General features: G+C 47.4%; 1 long non-coding RNA gene across 1 annotated transcript; it reads right to left on the reverse strand.

Annotated features, from left to right (window-relative positions):
- Nucleotides 1–7790: 7790 nt before the first annotated feature.
- On the reverse strand, nucleotides 7791–11833 carry LOC144241276 (uncharacterized). Its single transcript, XR_013338002.1, has 2 exons — nucleotides 11462–11833; nucleotides 7791–8724 (listed from the first exon to the last, which is right to left on the reverse strand). It is a non-coding gene; the product is annotated as an uncharacterized LOC144241276 (long non-coding RNA).
- Between the last annotated feature and the right edge of the window lie 3229 nt (nucleotides 11834–15062).

A 15062-nucleotide genomic window follows, 5' to 3' on the forward strand; every position in this document is an offset into this window, starting at 1 on the left:
GAGGACCTGCTCCCCACCCAGTTCAGAGCAGCACTTCTGACCCATGGCAACACCACAGGGCTTTATTTCCTTCAGAGCCTAATCACTATCCAAAACTATCCTGCCCCTTTAGTATTCTTACTATCAGTCTCTCCCCATTAAAAAGTAAATTCAAGGGCTTCTTTTACCACCGTCCCCTCGGTCCTAGAATGCAGGGTACACTGAATAATTACCTGTTGAAGAAATACAATGAATGAAGACATAATCTCTACTCAAGGAGTTAAGGTATCATAGTGAAACAAACAGTAATCAAAATAAGTGCAAGGACAGAGGTATATACAAGTATCTAGCAGAATAAGAAAAGCAGAATATTTATAAGAGTTACACTTAACATTTACTAAGTACTTCCTATGCTCTAGGCATTGTTCTAAGTATTTAATATGTATCAACTAACTTGAAATTCACAAGAACTCTGGAATATAGAAACTACTGTCTTCAACCAAAACAAGGCATGAAGAGGTTGGTACCACTTCCCTAAAGTTGTGTAGCTAGCAGATGGAAGAGCTGAGGTTCAAACCCAGAACTGATAAGGGAAGGTGTCCCAAAGGAGCGAGGTTTGATCTAAATCTAAAGGGCCAGGGTGGGCATGTCCAGGTACACAGGCATGGAAAAGCAGGATGCTCAGGGGGTCGATGAATCTCGTACACATTATGATGAACACAAGACAGACACAAAACGGTATACATTATATGATTCCATTTGGTTCAGAAACAGGCAACACTGCTCTGTGGCAGTAGAAATCACAATAGCACAATAGCTTACCTGTCAGAGGATTGATGGCTAGGAAAGGACCTGAGAAAGTCTTTTGGGATGCTGATGATACTCTGTATCTTCATCCACAAGGTGGTTAGTGCAGATCTTCATCTGCAAAGTATGCTCACTTTGTACAAATTAAACCAGTTATACAATTTCCAGGGTGCATGTTATGTTTAAATTTAAAAAATTAAAGGTCACTTCAGCAATAGTATTGGCCTAAAAACCAAACCACTTGTGATTTCTTTGAAAGAGGTGTAGAATTTTTGTGCGTCTTGATGATGAGGTTTAATGGTTGCAGGTAAGAAAAAGCAGAGAGGAGGGATGCCTGGCTGGTTTAGGTGACTCTTGATCTAGGGGTTGTGAGTTCGAGCCCCACTTTTGGTGTAGAGATTACTTGAAAATTACTTTAAAATTATAATTACTTTAGGGGCGACTGGGTGGCTCAGTCGGTTGGGCATCCAGCTTCGGCTCAGGTCATAGTCTCGCGGTTCGTGGGTTTGGGCCCCGCGTCGGGCTCTGTGCTGACAGCCAGCTCAGAGCCTGGTGCCTGTCTTCAGATTCTGTGTCTCCCTCTCTCTCTGACCCTCCCCTGCTCATGCTGCCTCTCTCTCTCTCTCTCTCTCTCTCTCAAATAGATAAAACATTGAAAAAAATATAATTACTTTAAAAAAAAAAAGCAGAAAAGAGGGATGGAAGGACTGAGAGGCTAAGACCAGGGTTTAATGTGTAGACATTAGAAATGGGAAGATGAAAGTTTTAAGAGAGGGGCTCAGAAGAAAAGAACAGGATCAAAAGGACGGGGGAGGAAGAATCACTAACTGAATCTTCCCCTATCCTAGCTGATTCAGCTACAAGAGCATTCATTGAATGTTTCTCTGCTTCTGGTACCGGGAACAGGCGACCCTAGCTGGGAATAAGACAGGAATGAGACAGGTGTGGGCACGGAATCTCAGAGAGGTCTGAGATCACACACTTCAGAGGTGCTGGAGTTATCTTTGCCAGAACCTCCAATTTGTGCTAAGGCAGAGCTAACGCTCAAGTACTGGCCCCATTTGGAGGCGGGGTTTTGGCTCAGAGGAAGTGAAGGGGAGGCCCTGGCTGCTTTGGTGGTGTTGGTGGCTTCCTGCCCCGGAGACACACCCAGCTTCTAAATCACCATTCTGGGCAGTCAGGTTGTTGCTAGGCACTGAGGGGCCCCTCGAGCTTTCAAGCAGAGCCAGCCAAGGGCAGTTAAGTTCACCTCATTGCGAGGTCAGGTGTAGAACAGAGGGGGAAGCCAGCCACCTGGTGAAGGCTTTCCTTTTTTGTGGTGTTTTGTTTTCTTCCATCCCCAGCCCTCCCCACGAGCCCCCTCCCATCGTCTCCCGTGAATTCTAGTTATCTGTGTTCACTGGAAGAAGAGCCTTCAACCAGGCAGCAATCACGTGCCTGCTACAAAAATCAAACTGTTCCTTGAGGCTCCATCACGGGCAGGCCCTGGGCTGGAGGCCAAGAATACAGAGATTCCCTCTTGACGGAGCTCCTGATCTGCCTGGGGACGCAGACTGGACGCTACCCGACAGTGATACTTAGAATACAGCATGACGTATGGGGCATACAACATACGTTTGCTGAATGAACAGGACTGAAGAACTGAAGCTAGGCTGTTAGGGGAGCTCAGAGGAGGGGCTCTGATGCCAATGCAAGATGGAAATCAAAGAAGGCTTCATGAAGGTGACCATGCCTATCTGTGTCACAAAGAATGAGTAGGAGTAGGCTGGCAAATACTGGGGGAGGCATAGGGGAGAGGCATTCCAGACCAAGGGAAAATGTCCAATAAATGCCTGGCAGTGGGTGGAAAATGCTTAGCAAAATAGTCAAGCCATTGTCGAGTGCACTGAACTAAGCTGCCTGTGGAAACCAACCACACACGGTGCTCCTGGAAGGGCCAGTTACACTTGAATGCTCCAGCCGCCACGGCCGTCACAGTGGACTCCGCATGGCCCCCACACCTCGCAGCGTTGGCCTCCTCTCCGGCAGCCAGGCCCTGGCACCCACTCACTGCTCAGAGAGTAGCTGCCCAACGGATGACATATTCTTCCATGGCACCGCCAGTTGCTAGGAATCTCAAATTACCTTGTGGTCCCAACACTGATTTTCACTAGCAGCCATCTGGCAGGACCATTTTTCTTTTTTTCTTTCTTTCTTTCTTTCTTTCTTTCTTCTTTCTTTTAACTTTATTTAGTTGGGAGAGAAAAAGAGAGAGAGAGAGAGAGTGAGAGCGCATAGGCTGGAGAGGGGCAGAGGGAGACAGAGACACAGATTCTGAAGCAGGCTCTAGGCTCCGAGCTGTCAGCACAGAGCCCGAAGAGGGGCTCGAACTCATGAGCCATGAGATCACGACCTGAGCCAAAATCAGACGCTCATCCCACTGAGCCACCCAGGTGCCCCAGGCAGGGACATTTTTCAATAACTAGATGAAATTATTCTTTTGTGGAACTTGGGAGTCAAAATAATCACAATGGGAAAATTAGGCATGGGAGACAGTTGAGAAGTATTTCCCTCTGAAAGCTCTGCATTTTCCTTCTCTTTCCTCTCACAGAATTAAAGTGTTTAAGGGGCACCTTGGTGGCTCAGTTGGTTAAGTGTGTGACTTCAGCTCAGGTCATGGTTTCACGGCTCATGAGTTCAAGACCCACATTGCGCTCTGTGCTGACAGCTCAGAGCCTAGAGCCTGCTTTGAATTCTCTCTCTCTCTCTCTCTCTCTCTGCCCCTCCCCTGCGCTCTCTCATGCTCTGTCTCAAAAATAAACAATTTTAAAAAATAAAATGTGTAGGGTTCTCTGGCACTAGACTCTAAATGGACTCAAAAAAGGACAACGTCAGGCACTGGTGCGAGCTGGGTAGCGCCGCTGCACGGAGAAAGCATGGGAATCATCTCAGGGAGTGGCAACAGAGATACGGAGTTACTGTCTTCTCAAATCCCCACGGAGCCCTTGAAACGCTGGACTTGCTCTGCTCTTTGATATCCAGGCAGCGTGACCTCATGGCAAGGGCATGGGGCTGGAGCCAGATGAAATGGAGATGAACTGCAGCATCTCCTTTTACTGGGTTTGTTTGACGCAAAGAATCTCCTGTGTAAATTCACGTCCATGGCAAAGGGCTGGTACCACGGGGTTGCTGGGAGACCGTGCTGGACAACTGTGAACGGTACCAGTTCTGGTGTCAGGACATGGAGATTGAGTCATGGCTCTGTCACTTACCTCTCTCAACCTCTTATGCTTTGGAGGTTTGACTCCATACCTAAATCCCCTACCTGGGGATTTTTTTTACTCATAGTATAAGGCTAGGTTTTACTCATACAAGGAACTACTCAGCAGCTAATTTTTTTTTTTTTAATAAAGCCAATCTCTGTATGTTGATAGCGAAAGATCCCAAGACTTATTAGGGAAGAAAAGTATATACAGCCTAAACGTGCATGGTATGGATTTTGTGTAAATAAGAAAAGGACATATGTGTTTATGCATATACATCTGTATTATTCATATTTTTGGAAGGATATGTAACGCTAACTTAGGGGAGAGACTTTAAATTTTCCTTTTAGGGGTGCCTGGGTGGCTTAGTCAGCTAAGCATCTGACTCTTGATTTTGGATTAAGTCATAGTCCCAGGGTTGTGGGATCAAGCCCCAGGTTGGGCTCCGCACTGGGTGTAGAGCCTGTTTAAGACTGTCTGTCTGTCTGTCTGTCTGTCTCTCTCTCTCTCTCCCTCCCTCCCTCTCTCACCCATGCTCTCTCCCACACGTAGGGACTCTATCAATTTTCTTTTTATTCCTTTCTATACTTTTGGACTTTTCTGTCCACATGCAAATGTATCTTTTGCTTTGAAAAATGTCAGTGGGAGTTACATAGGAAGTGAGGTCATGGACCATTTTTGTTTTCATACTTTTTCAGTATCAAATGAAACTAAAAAATGTTACTCTGCATTGTAAGATAAATGGAAGAAAAGTCAAAGAAGAAACATCTTGCATGCAGGTCCTCAAGAGATGCTTGTTAAATTCACACTTGCAGACGTGATGGAAAAAGCCCAAGACTCGGGGGACAGAAATCCAGGGCCTAGATTCCAGCTCCACCATTATTGCCATATTGTGTTACTGGTGAATCTCAGTTCTCTCATCTATAAAGCAGGTGTATTTATATGAATAGGTGAAGTCAGATGACTGTAAGCATTAAATGAAGCATTCGTGCATCTAGTCTAGATCCTGACACACAGGAAACCATCTCAATAGAATGGCTGGGGTTGGAGGTGTAATATTAATCTTTGTACCAAAGAACTTAAGATTTGCCAGAGTAGGTGACGTTACCTCAACACACGCGGGGGATACAAAATGCAATTTTTTTAAGTCGGCTCCATGCCCAACGTGAGACTTGAACTCAAGACCCTGAGATTAAGAGTCACATGCTCCACCAACCAGATCAGCCAGATACCCCAATATGAAACCAAATTTATACCACTCTTCCTACAGCTTCCCCAACTCAACATTGAGGGTAACCTGTGGCATATCTGTGATGAACTGTCCCGTTAAATCAGTGGTTCTCAACTAGGGGCAAATTTGCCCATAGGGAACTTCTGGTGACATCTGGAGACATTTTTGGTTGTCTCATCAGTGGGGTGCTGCTGGCATCCAGTAAGGACTAGGGGTGCTGCTAAACATCCCATGATACACAAGACAAGCCCCCATTAAAAAAATGGTCTGGCCTCAAACTGCCAATGTTGAGAAAGTATGTGCTAAGGTCACTCAACTTAGGACACCCAGATGTCGAGCCATTGAATCCCTATGGTGATAACTTTCTGGTCCTCCTGGAAAGTCGGATGCTTTACTTACACACTGTATTCTAGATCGAAGCAGCTGAGACATTGGTGTAGGCTAGGAAATTCTTATTTATTTCCTTATTATTTTTTTAGGCCAAGAAATTCTTAACATCGGGAGTCCCTGATCCCTGCAGATTAAAAGAAATACCTCTGTAGTGTTCCGAACAAACTGAAATATTGGAGATATTCTGACCCAGTCGTGGTTACGAATTCCTTTGCCAATCTTAAATTTTACTTAGAGGTAGGAAAGCTTAACATAAAGGGCACCCAGCTGGCTCAGTCAGTGGAGCTTGTGACTCTCGATCTCAGAGTTGTGAGTTCAAGCCCCACATTGGGTGTAGAGATTAAAGATTAAAAAAAAAAACCCTCTTTAAAATAAAATAGTTTTAAAGACAAAGAAAAGCTTAACCTAGTCAATAAAAGGCACAGTTCACTATTCTGTATGTTCTCTGCTCCCCAAGCATTCCCATGCTGTTTAGCTCAAGGGGTGATTCTGTCCAGTGATCTGCTTAAGTTCAATTAAAAATCTCACTTCCCTAACTTGGCTATTTCCTCCCTCCTCTGCTCTTCGTGTATTTTTAAAATAGGAAATGTTTTCTTAATGCTATCTCAAAACCAGATGCCAAAAAGGGAAGACTAGTTTTACTCAAGCGGTCCTACCAGTATAGTCTTCCTCTCCACCTCAAAAATCATACATTTCCTTAATACTGGGCTTTATATTTGTATCCTAGCTTCTAGACCAGTCCCACAGGTTCGGAAGTATTAAACACTGGCAGAATAAACAGGAGTTCCAGCTTAGAGCTAACTGGCCCCTTTACCAAAGATTAGTTTCTGAGTTGGCACCAAGCCGGTTCTAGATGTACAAATCTGAGAGCCAGGCCACAGAGACAGCGAGGTTCCTCAAGACTGGGCCACGCTGAGGAAAAGCAACTGCCATATATTTCCTGCCTGTCCCAACCACAGCTACTGCTCTCAGTGGTCAGCCGAGGCACAGGTCTCCACGCACAGAAAGCTGGGATGACCTGTTTCAGGAAGAGCAGAACAGTCAAATGACTGTAGACGGAGTTCTCCTGAGGGGAGACAAACTTAGAACAAATGGAGTAATAACAAATCAAACAGATCTGTGTTAAGTTACCTCTTAGGACCCTGTTGTATCTCATTTTTTTTTCTTTTGTTTCTATTTTATTTTATTTTCACAAATAGTTTGTCAAGCTGGTTTCCATTCTTTTTTTTTTTAAGTTTATTTTTGAGAGAAACAAGACAGGGGCAAAGAGGGAGACACAGAATCCAAAGCAGGCTCCAGGCTCCAAGCTGTGTGTTAGCACAGAGCCCGATGTGGGGCTCAAACTCACCTCATCATGACCTGAGCCAAAGTTGAACGGTCAACTGACTGAGCCACCCAGGCGTCCCTATCCCTCAGTTTTAAGTTTTTTAAAATGTTTTTATTTACTTATTTCTGAGAGAGAGAGACAGCGTGAGCAGGGAAGGGTCAGAGAGAGAGGGAGATACGGAATCCAAAGACAGGCTCTAGGCTCTGAGCTGGCAGCACAGAGCCCACGTGGGGGCTCGAACCCACGAACCGTGAGATCATGACCTGAGCCAAAGTTGGATGCTTAACCGACTGAGTTACCCAGGCACCCCTCTGTTTTAATTTAAATTCTGACTGGGGCCATCTGGGTGGCACCTCAGTCAAGCGTCTTGACTCTTCATTTCAGCTCAGGTCATGACCTTGGGATTCTCTCTCTCCCGCTCTTTGCCCCTCCCCAACTTGTGTGTATTCTAAGGCTCTCTTTCAAAATAAATAAACTTAAAAAAAAAAATTCTGGGGGCGCTTGGGTCGCTCAAACAGTTATCCATTGGACTTCAGCTCAGGTCATGACCTCACAGTTTGGGAGTTCGAGTCCCACAATGGGTTAAGCACAAGCCCCGCTCTCTCCCACTTCCTGTCTCTTTAGCTGGCCCTGGCTCACTTGCCTCTTCTCTCTCAAAAAAAGAAAAGAAAGAATTTTTTAAAAATTCTGACTAACACGAAGGCATGGCCTGTTCTCATCTTACATCTGGCTCACATCTACTCCTGACACCTGTCTCCCCTTTCTCAGGTGCCGAGTAAGAGCTAAACTGGTAAATCACCACAGCACACTGTGATTAAGGACCAAACTTTAATATTTCAAGGACGTCTCAAGTGAGTTTACTGGACGGGGTTACAGAAGCTTCCATTCATGCCACCACAGCAAGTATCAAGAATTCAGAAAGATGAAGCGATTACCTCTTTGGATACATAACAATATATTAAAGCATGTCGGAAAGTGCAAAACAGGAGGCATTCAGCAGAGCAAAAACAAGCAACAGGCTGATTGTCCGAACCAGAGGGGAGAGAAGCTCCTTCTGGAGCTCAGTCCCAGGAACAAGAGCTGCCTCAGCCAGAGAGAGGTCCAGACACAGGTTCTGATGGAATCTTATTACAACCAGCCAAAGGCAAGCTCAGAAAAACCGAGGTTTGCATTTCCCCACGACTGTCCTTGGCTCTTGCAACAACAAAGAGAACCTCTGGTGACGTCTCACGCGTAGGCTGAGCAAGACCCCGGTGGCGGGACTCAGCCAGTGATCCTGACCCCAGGCTGACACCTCTGGGCCCGGGCGCGGAGCTCCTCGGGCAGGACGGCCTGGAACTGCTCCTGCACCAGCATCTCCACGATCTGCTCCTTTGTGTGAATATCGGGTCTCAGCCACTGTCCGGCAAGCTCCTGGAGGTGTCGGAGGACCTCCCGGGGCCCCGCCGCGTCCTCGTAGCGGAACTTCCTGAACCTCTGTCTGGAGGCTGCCGCATTGGGAGGGCTCCTTCGTGGCAGGGCCTCAAGGTCTTCGACAGAGTCTCCCTCGAGGCTCTCTGCTGGAGGCCCGGAAGGCTGGCGGGGAACCTGGGCCTGGGGAGCCGCTATGAGGACAACTTCGGACTCCTCAGCCGGCATCTCATTGGATGGTGACCTTATTTTACCATTCTGGACTTCTCTATCTCTTTGTGTCTCTAGGTACCCTTCAGGCTCCATCCTGGGGCTCTGGAAAAGGAGGTCTCAGGCTCCTAAACACAGAGAGAAGACAGGCTCAGCAAAAACAGACCACAAAGACTATCAAAACCACCTAATCTCATGGATCTGGTCCAGATCCAGGTTCCATCCACTTTCCAATCCTAACAGAGTTTCTTATCAAAGGTCCTGGAAATTCTACTTTTGTTTCTTCTCGATCAATTGACACAATTAAGAAAAATGTGCCAGTGGGGCACCTGCGTGGTTTAGTCGGTTAAGCGTCCGACTTTCGCTTCGGTCATGATTTCGCGGTTCATGGGTTCAAGCACCACGTCGGGCTCTGTGCTACCTGCCAGCTCAGAGCCTGGAGCCTGTTTCAGAGTCTGTATCTCCCTCTCTCTCTGACCCTCCCCTGCTCACGCTCTCTCTCTCTCTTCTAGAAATAAATAAAAATATATAAAAAAAAAATGTGCCAGTGGTTTACCAACATTGTCCCTTATGGAGTTAGGTTATGGCCAAAAGCAAGTTATGAGAAAGAACTAAAATATAAGACATAAAAGTCTGTTCATTTACATCTACTCTGCTGTCTTTTCCACCCCATCCCCATCTCTTTCATGATCAAAGAGTAACAAAGGTTTAAAAGCACTTTGGAGTTACCATCAGGGTGGAGCCTAAGCCCCCTTTTCACAAGAAAGAATAGAAACGAAAAGTCTCCATGTAAAGATTAAGATCTTAAGTTCCTCTAATCAGTGTACATACAGGAAACTGACCGAGTCAGAATCCTAGTAGTGCAGACTTCCAACTCTTTGGATGCTTGTCAGCTCTAGGATTAGCAAACCAGCTGTAGTGGGGAAGGGGGGAGGCGCACACCAAATACCTGTAAAATGCCAGGGGAAAAAAAAAAAAAGGCTTTGCTTCATTCAGGTTAAGGCCCCAGTCCAAGAGAAGGGTTATTTACAGTAAAACCACAATCTGTTATTTAAAAAAGAGAGAGAGAGAGAGACTTCAAGTGACAGTACAGAAATGACTAAATTAATTTCTATATCGGGGTCTGTCCAATCAAAGAGTATAACTCCTATGACAGTGGTCAAAAGCCATCATTAGGAAACCCCTTCTCCCAAGAAGGGACCCCTCCCGAGTCCGTATAGCAGAAGTGCTACATTTAAGATCCCTCCCCGCTCCGAGATCCTCTCAAATCTGTTTCCTGGGTAACAAGTTAAAGAGATCAACAGTCACCAACACCGACTAGCTGCCTTGCATGAACTAGTTCTCAGCGCCGCGTCACCGCTTCCCTAAACGTTCCATGGCCCATCTTCTAGGAGCCCTGTACGGAGTCTATACCCTGCAGTTCGGATACTCTTGGAGTATATCTGTTCTTCTCATATTACCTGGGTTTTTGCCCAATCAACAGTGTCCTCTTCCCCAGAAGTAAGTGATTACTAACCCAGAGTGAATGAGGATCAAAGCAAAATATCCCCGTAACTCCGGGGTGCCTTGGATAAAAAGGAAGTATTTTGTCAAGGAAAGGTTGGATGAAAGGTGAGACAGCAAAATCCTGGGAACAACCTAAGTGACCATCAACAGGGAAATAATTGAAGTATCTCATCAGCCATTCAGCAGAATACGGTGTAGCATTATAAAGAATGAAGTCGGCCTGTGAGTGCGGATACATCCAGACAACAACACACCGTCTGACTAAGACACACATCACTATGAGTAGTATGACCCCACCTGAGGAAATTAAAATACATACACATAAGCACACAAGACCTGATCTATCCACAAATACCTTCAATTCTATTTACACCTGAGGGGCGAAGACAGAAGACAGAAACTTTTTCATTCCACAGCTTTCGATACTGCTTTCTTTTTAACTACAACTATGTCTTACTTTCATAACAACTCAAAAGGAAGCAAACACTCTCCTCCTGCCCAAAACCTTTCTGAGTAAAAAACCCCCAAACCACTTAGGAAAACACCCTCTTATTAATTCTTCTGGCTTTTAGCACCAGAGATCTTTACAACCCAGACTTCTAAGAAGAGTCTCAATGATCAGGCCAGTTTTCAAGGCTGGCTCTGACAGACCAACTTCATAATTCACCTCGCTTATCAATTCTATCAGTTTTAGTAAATCAATAACCAGACACAGTGCTTGCCCTCATCAATTAATAATTCCGATTTACTGAGCACTTACTTCCTATCTGACACTGTGCTAAGCATTTCACGTTCTCTTCTACGTGATCCTCTTAGCCACCCAGAATTCTCCTCACGACTCTCTACTGCCCCAGCCGTCTCTATTAGCAACAGCAGCCGCGATGCTATTTGCTGAATTTTACAGGCCAAACACTCTGCGGAAGCTGTCCCTCCTCCAAGCAATCCTCCCGAAAACCCAGTAGGACATTGTCATTCACAAGTAAACAAACTGAGGCTCGACGAGAAGGGATCTGCCCAAAGTCACAAGGCCTAGAGCTGGTGGGACAACTCAACCGGGTAGAAAATTCCCGGCTTCTAAGGCGGGGAGCTGAGTCGGGCTCCTCCCACCATATGGGCGCGGCTCAGGGGGCCTAGTTGGGCCGGAAAAGCGCTTCTGGGGCTCCAACCCAGCACCTCGTCCTCCCGGGCTGAAGCGAGACCCGGGGCCACACCAGCCCCAGCAGCCCGCAGACCCGCAAAGCAGGGCTTTCCCGCTCCGAGCGCGGCCGGCGCCGCGGCCGCCGCGGCCCCCCGCTCCCCACAGACCGCGCGCCGGGAAAGGAGAGGCAGGCGGGAGGGAAGAAGGGAGGGAGTGTTCACCTGCGCAGGTGCCACCTCAGAGGGCAGGGGGCAACGGGGGCGGGGAGTCCTGGCGACCAGACTCGAAGCCCGAAAACGACTCCGAGGAAAGGAAACCAACTACCCAGCGCAGAGCTTTGTAGCCCGCCGCCGGAAGCGGAAGTGGCGCCCCGCCGGAAGTTGGAAGTGAAGGGGGGTAGCAATAGGGTAGGAGGGTCTCTCTAGGCCTCGGTGGTGCTCCGTAGCTCCATGGTTTTAACCCGTAGTGGTCCTTGGGCCTTCCTCCATCCTCAGGCCTTCCTACCGTGCGGAGCTATGGGTACCGAGGAGGCAGCTTCTCGGCTTCGGGGAAGTTCTCTGATTCTCTGAGCCCCGCTTTGGCCAGCTGCAAAACGAAAAGAAGTTGAAACGGGAATTGAGACACTCCAGGAGCCCGCCCGCAGCTGACTCAGCGCCCCACCCTGAGGTTACACCCTTGACTCTTTGCACCACCCAGAGGAAAAAAACCAAAATAGAGGGCTGGGTGGCTGCTGTTTGGAAACCGTGATCCTGTGTGGCGCCCCGTGGAATCAGTCCACGTGAGGCAGTGGGCATAGTCTGTTAAGTGCCCCTGCGTCAATGTACCCAGACAGAAGTGGCCACTTGCCACGTGGGTTTGTCCGTCTGTCCAGGGGAAGATCCCGTGTGTAGAAGGCTCAATCTCAGCCTGTGTCCCTCTTCCCTCTAAGACTTTCCAATTGCTGATGGTTAAGAACTGAAATTTTGAAGTCACACTTAGCTAATTTGAGTCTGGGTTTAGCCTGGATTTGAGTCGGGGGGCACACATTTTAAAATAGCAGCATATAAGAGGAAGTGCAAATGCTAAGGCAATCCTTCCACATCATGGTTAACCCTGAAGTGGAAGGGACTTGGCCAAGGAACTTAGGGGTTAGTGACCGGCACTCAGGTGGCCCAGCCTGCTCTCCTCCCATTTGCTCTATCAAAATGGGGCAGGCTAAGGAATTAAGAGGGTCTCTCCAAAGACCCCTGCTGGATTATCACCACCACCCAACCCTGCCCGTCCCCCTCCCTGACCTCCCATATACCCCACCCCACCCCACTCCCAGACAATGTCACTGGAGAAGAGATGTGCCTTTTGTCTATACTGCCACTGCTGGTTAGTAAACCTCTAGATTGCCAGGTTCTCCAGCTGGTGGTTGGATAACCAGGCTCCTTGCTACGGCCCCACCCCTACCTCGGCTAGTGACTGTGGGCCCTGACCTCACTCAGCCCTAAAGCGTAGTTTCCACCCTTCACTCCCTCTCAGCCTTGGTTTCCCCATCTGTAAAATGAGGGGGTTGGACTACATTAAAGACTTCCAATTGTACACCCCACCCCATCCCATCTTTAGGTTCCTGGGGAATGCTTCAGAAAACTGCTGGGGTTGGGTGGGGGTAGGAGATGGCTTAAGTCCCAGAGCAGCTCCGATTTTAAAGGTTTATAAATTTATATAGAAAGTATATATATATTGTGGCTCTGGGTAAGATTATTGTATCGCTCAGGATAAAATGTAAGCTTTGCACTTTGCCCCACATTCCTCACCTTTCCCCACCCTCCTGTTCACTCACTGCTCCAGGCACAGTGGCCTTCTAGTTATTTTGCAAACCCCAGAAGCTCATCTTCACCTCTTTGGCAATCTCTGCTTGTGGTGCTCTTTCCTGACATCTGTTCCTCAAGGATCCAGTTCAAACGTAGCCCCTCGAGAGCAGCCTTTGCTGTCCACCCTCTTCTAAAGGCACCATGCACTCCCTTCATAGCCTATTAATCTGTATTGTTATTATCTGTTTCTTTTCTTTTTTTTTTAATGTTTTTTATTTATTTCTGAGAGAGAGAGAGAGACAGCATGAGCAGGGGAGGGTCAGAGAGAGAGGGAGACACAGAATCCGAAACAGGTTCCAGGCTCTGAACTAGCTGTCGGCTCCGAGCCCGACGCGGGGCTCGAACCCAGAACCGCAAGATCATGACCTAAGCCAAAGTCAGACACTTAACCAACTGAGCCACCCAGGCACCCTGTAAGCTTTTTTTTTTAATGTTTATTTTTGAGAGAGAGAGAGAGAGCAAGAGAGCATGCACAAGCAGGGGAGGGGCAGAGAGAAAGGGAGACACAGAATCCAAAGCAGGCTCCAAGCTCTTAACTGTCAGCATAAAGCCCGACACGGGGCTCGAACCCACGAACTGTGAGATCATGACCTGAGCTGAATTCGGACCCTCAACCAACTGAGCCTCCCAGCCGCCTCATTATCTGTTTATTTTCTATTTCACCTATTAGAAGCAGTGGCCACAAGGCCAAAGACCTTGACTGTCCTGTCACCATGTCTCCAGCACCTAAAGCTGAACGTAGGCTGGGTAAACATTTGTTGAAGGAATCAGTGAGTGAATGAATGAACAGAGAAGGCTTGAATTTTATGATAAAGCCAGTCTGGTAAAGACCACCAGGGACACAGGTATAGTTTAACAGAGTTAGGTTTATTGACTTGATGCCGCAAGCACGCAGAGAAACCATGGGGTGTCTCATGAAAGAAAGGAAGAAACAGGATTATTATTGTAGGATTTGGGGGGAAGCTTGGCATTTAGGAGAAACTGACATGAAGCCATGTGGACAGGCTCAAGGCAAACCTGGCCTTGTAGAAAGGGGTTAACATCTAGCTTGAGACCAGAAGTAGACTCATAGTCCTGTTTCCTTGGACACCACAAAGTTAAGTGTGGACCGTTGTGTCCAGAAACCTCTTATCTGAAGCTCTGCACCTGGGGAGGTAATCCGGGCTGCTTCTCTGTGTCAAATCTGGCTCTGACCCACTAGACAAGAGCAGAATTCTTCATCTCACTGACCTGACCTCAAACAGCAATGTTTCTCAGCACTATGTGTTCGGTGTTAATTGACAAAAGAAAGCTAGACAGATTCACATTTGACAGGAATCTCTTGATGTCTCAGTCCTGGATGTGAGGGCCCTCCAGAGCCCCAGTCTTTCCATCCCAAGGGGACTCCAGCTCCCTGGGCTCCGCATCACTCTGAGCCTCCATTGGAGCACTCCGTGAAGCCTCCATCCCTGCTTGGGGACTCCCAGCCACACTCTGGGCACCTCAAGGGCCTGGCCCAAGTTTGGGTCATTTTCTTCTGCCCATGCCTGCCACCCATAGGTGCCCAACCTGTGCTCACTGACTCCAACTGTTGACAGGTTTAATGAATGTAAAGAAAAAGAAGTGGAAGGAAGCCTACCAAAATGACAGCCGTAGCCATGTAAGGGGTGTGGGAATGTGAATGGTTTTTTAAAGTCTCCCAAAGTGGAAGTTCCTAACATGTGACCAATATTAATGTTATGAAAAAGGAAAAGACAATGGCATTGCTGACTCTTTTAAGAAAAAAAAAAGTAGGAGCGCCTGGGTGGCTCAGTCAGTTAAGCGTCTGACTTCGGCTCAGGTCATGATCTCACGGTTCATGGGTTTGAGCCCCGCATCAGTCTCTGTGCTAACAGCTAGCTCAGAGCCTGGAGCCTGTTTCAGATTCTGTGTCTCCCTCTCTCTCTGACTCTCCCCTGTTCATGCTCTCTCTCTCTCTCTCAGAAATAAATAAAACATTAAAAAA

Source organism: Crocuta crocuta, unplaced genomic scaffold (assembly GCF_008692635.1).
Source record: "Crocuta crocuta isolate KB4526 unplaced genomic scaffold, BGI_CrCroc_1.0 scaffold127, whole genome shotgun sequence".
Taxonomy (NCBI): domain Eukaryota; kingdom Metazoa; phylum Chordata; class Mammalia; order Carnivora; family Hyaenidae; genus Crocuta; species Crocuta crocuta.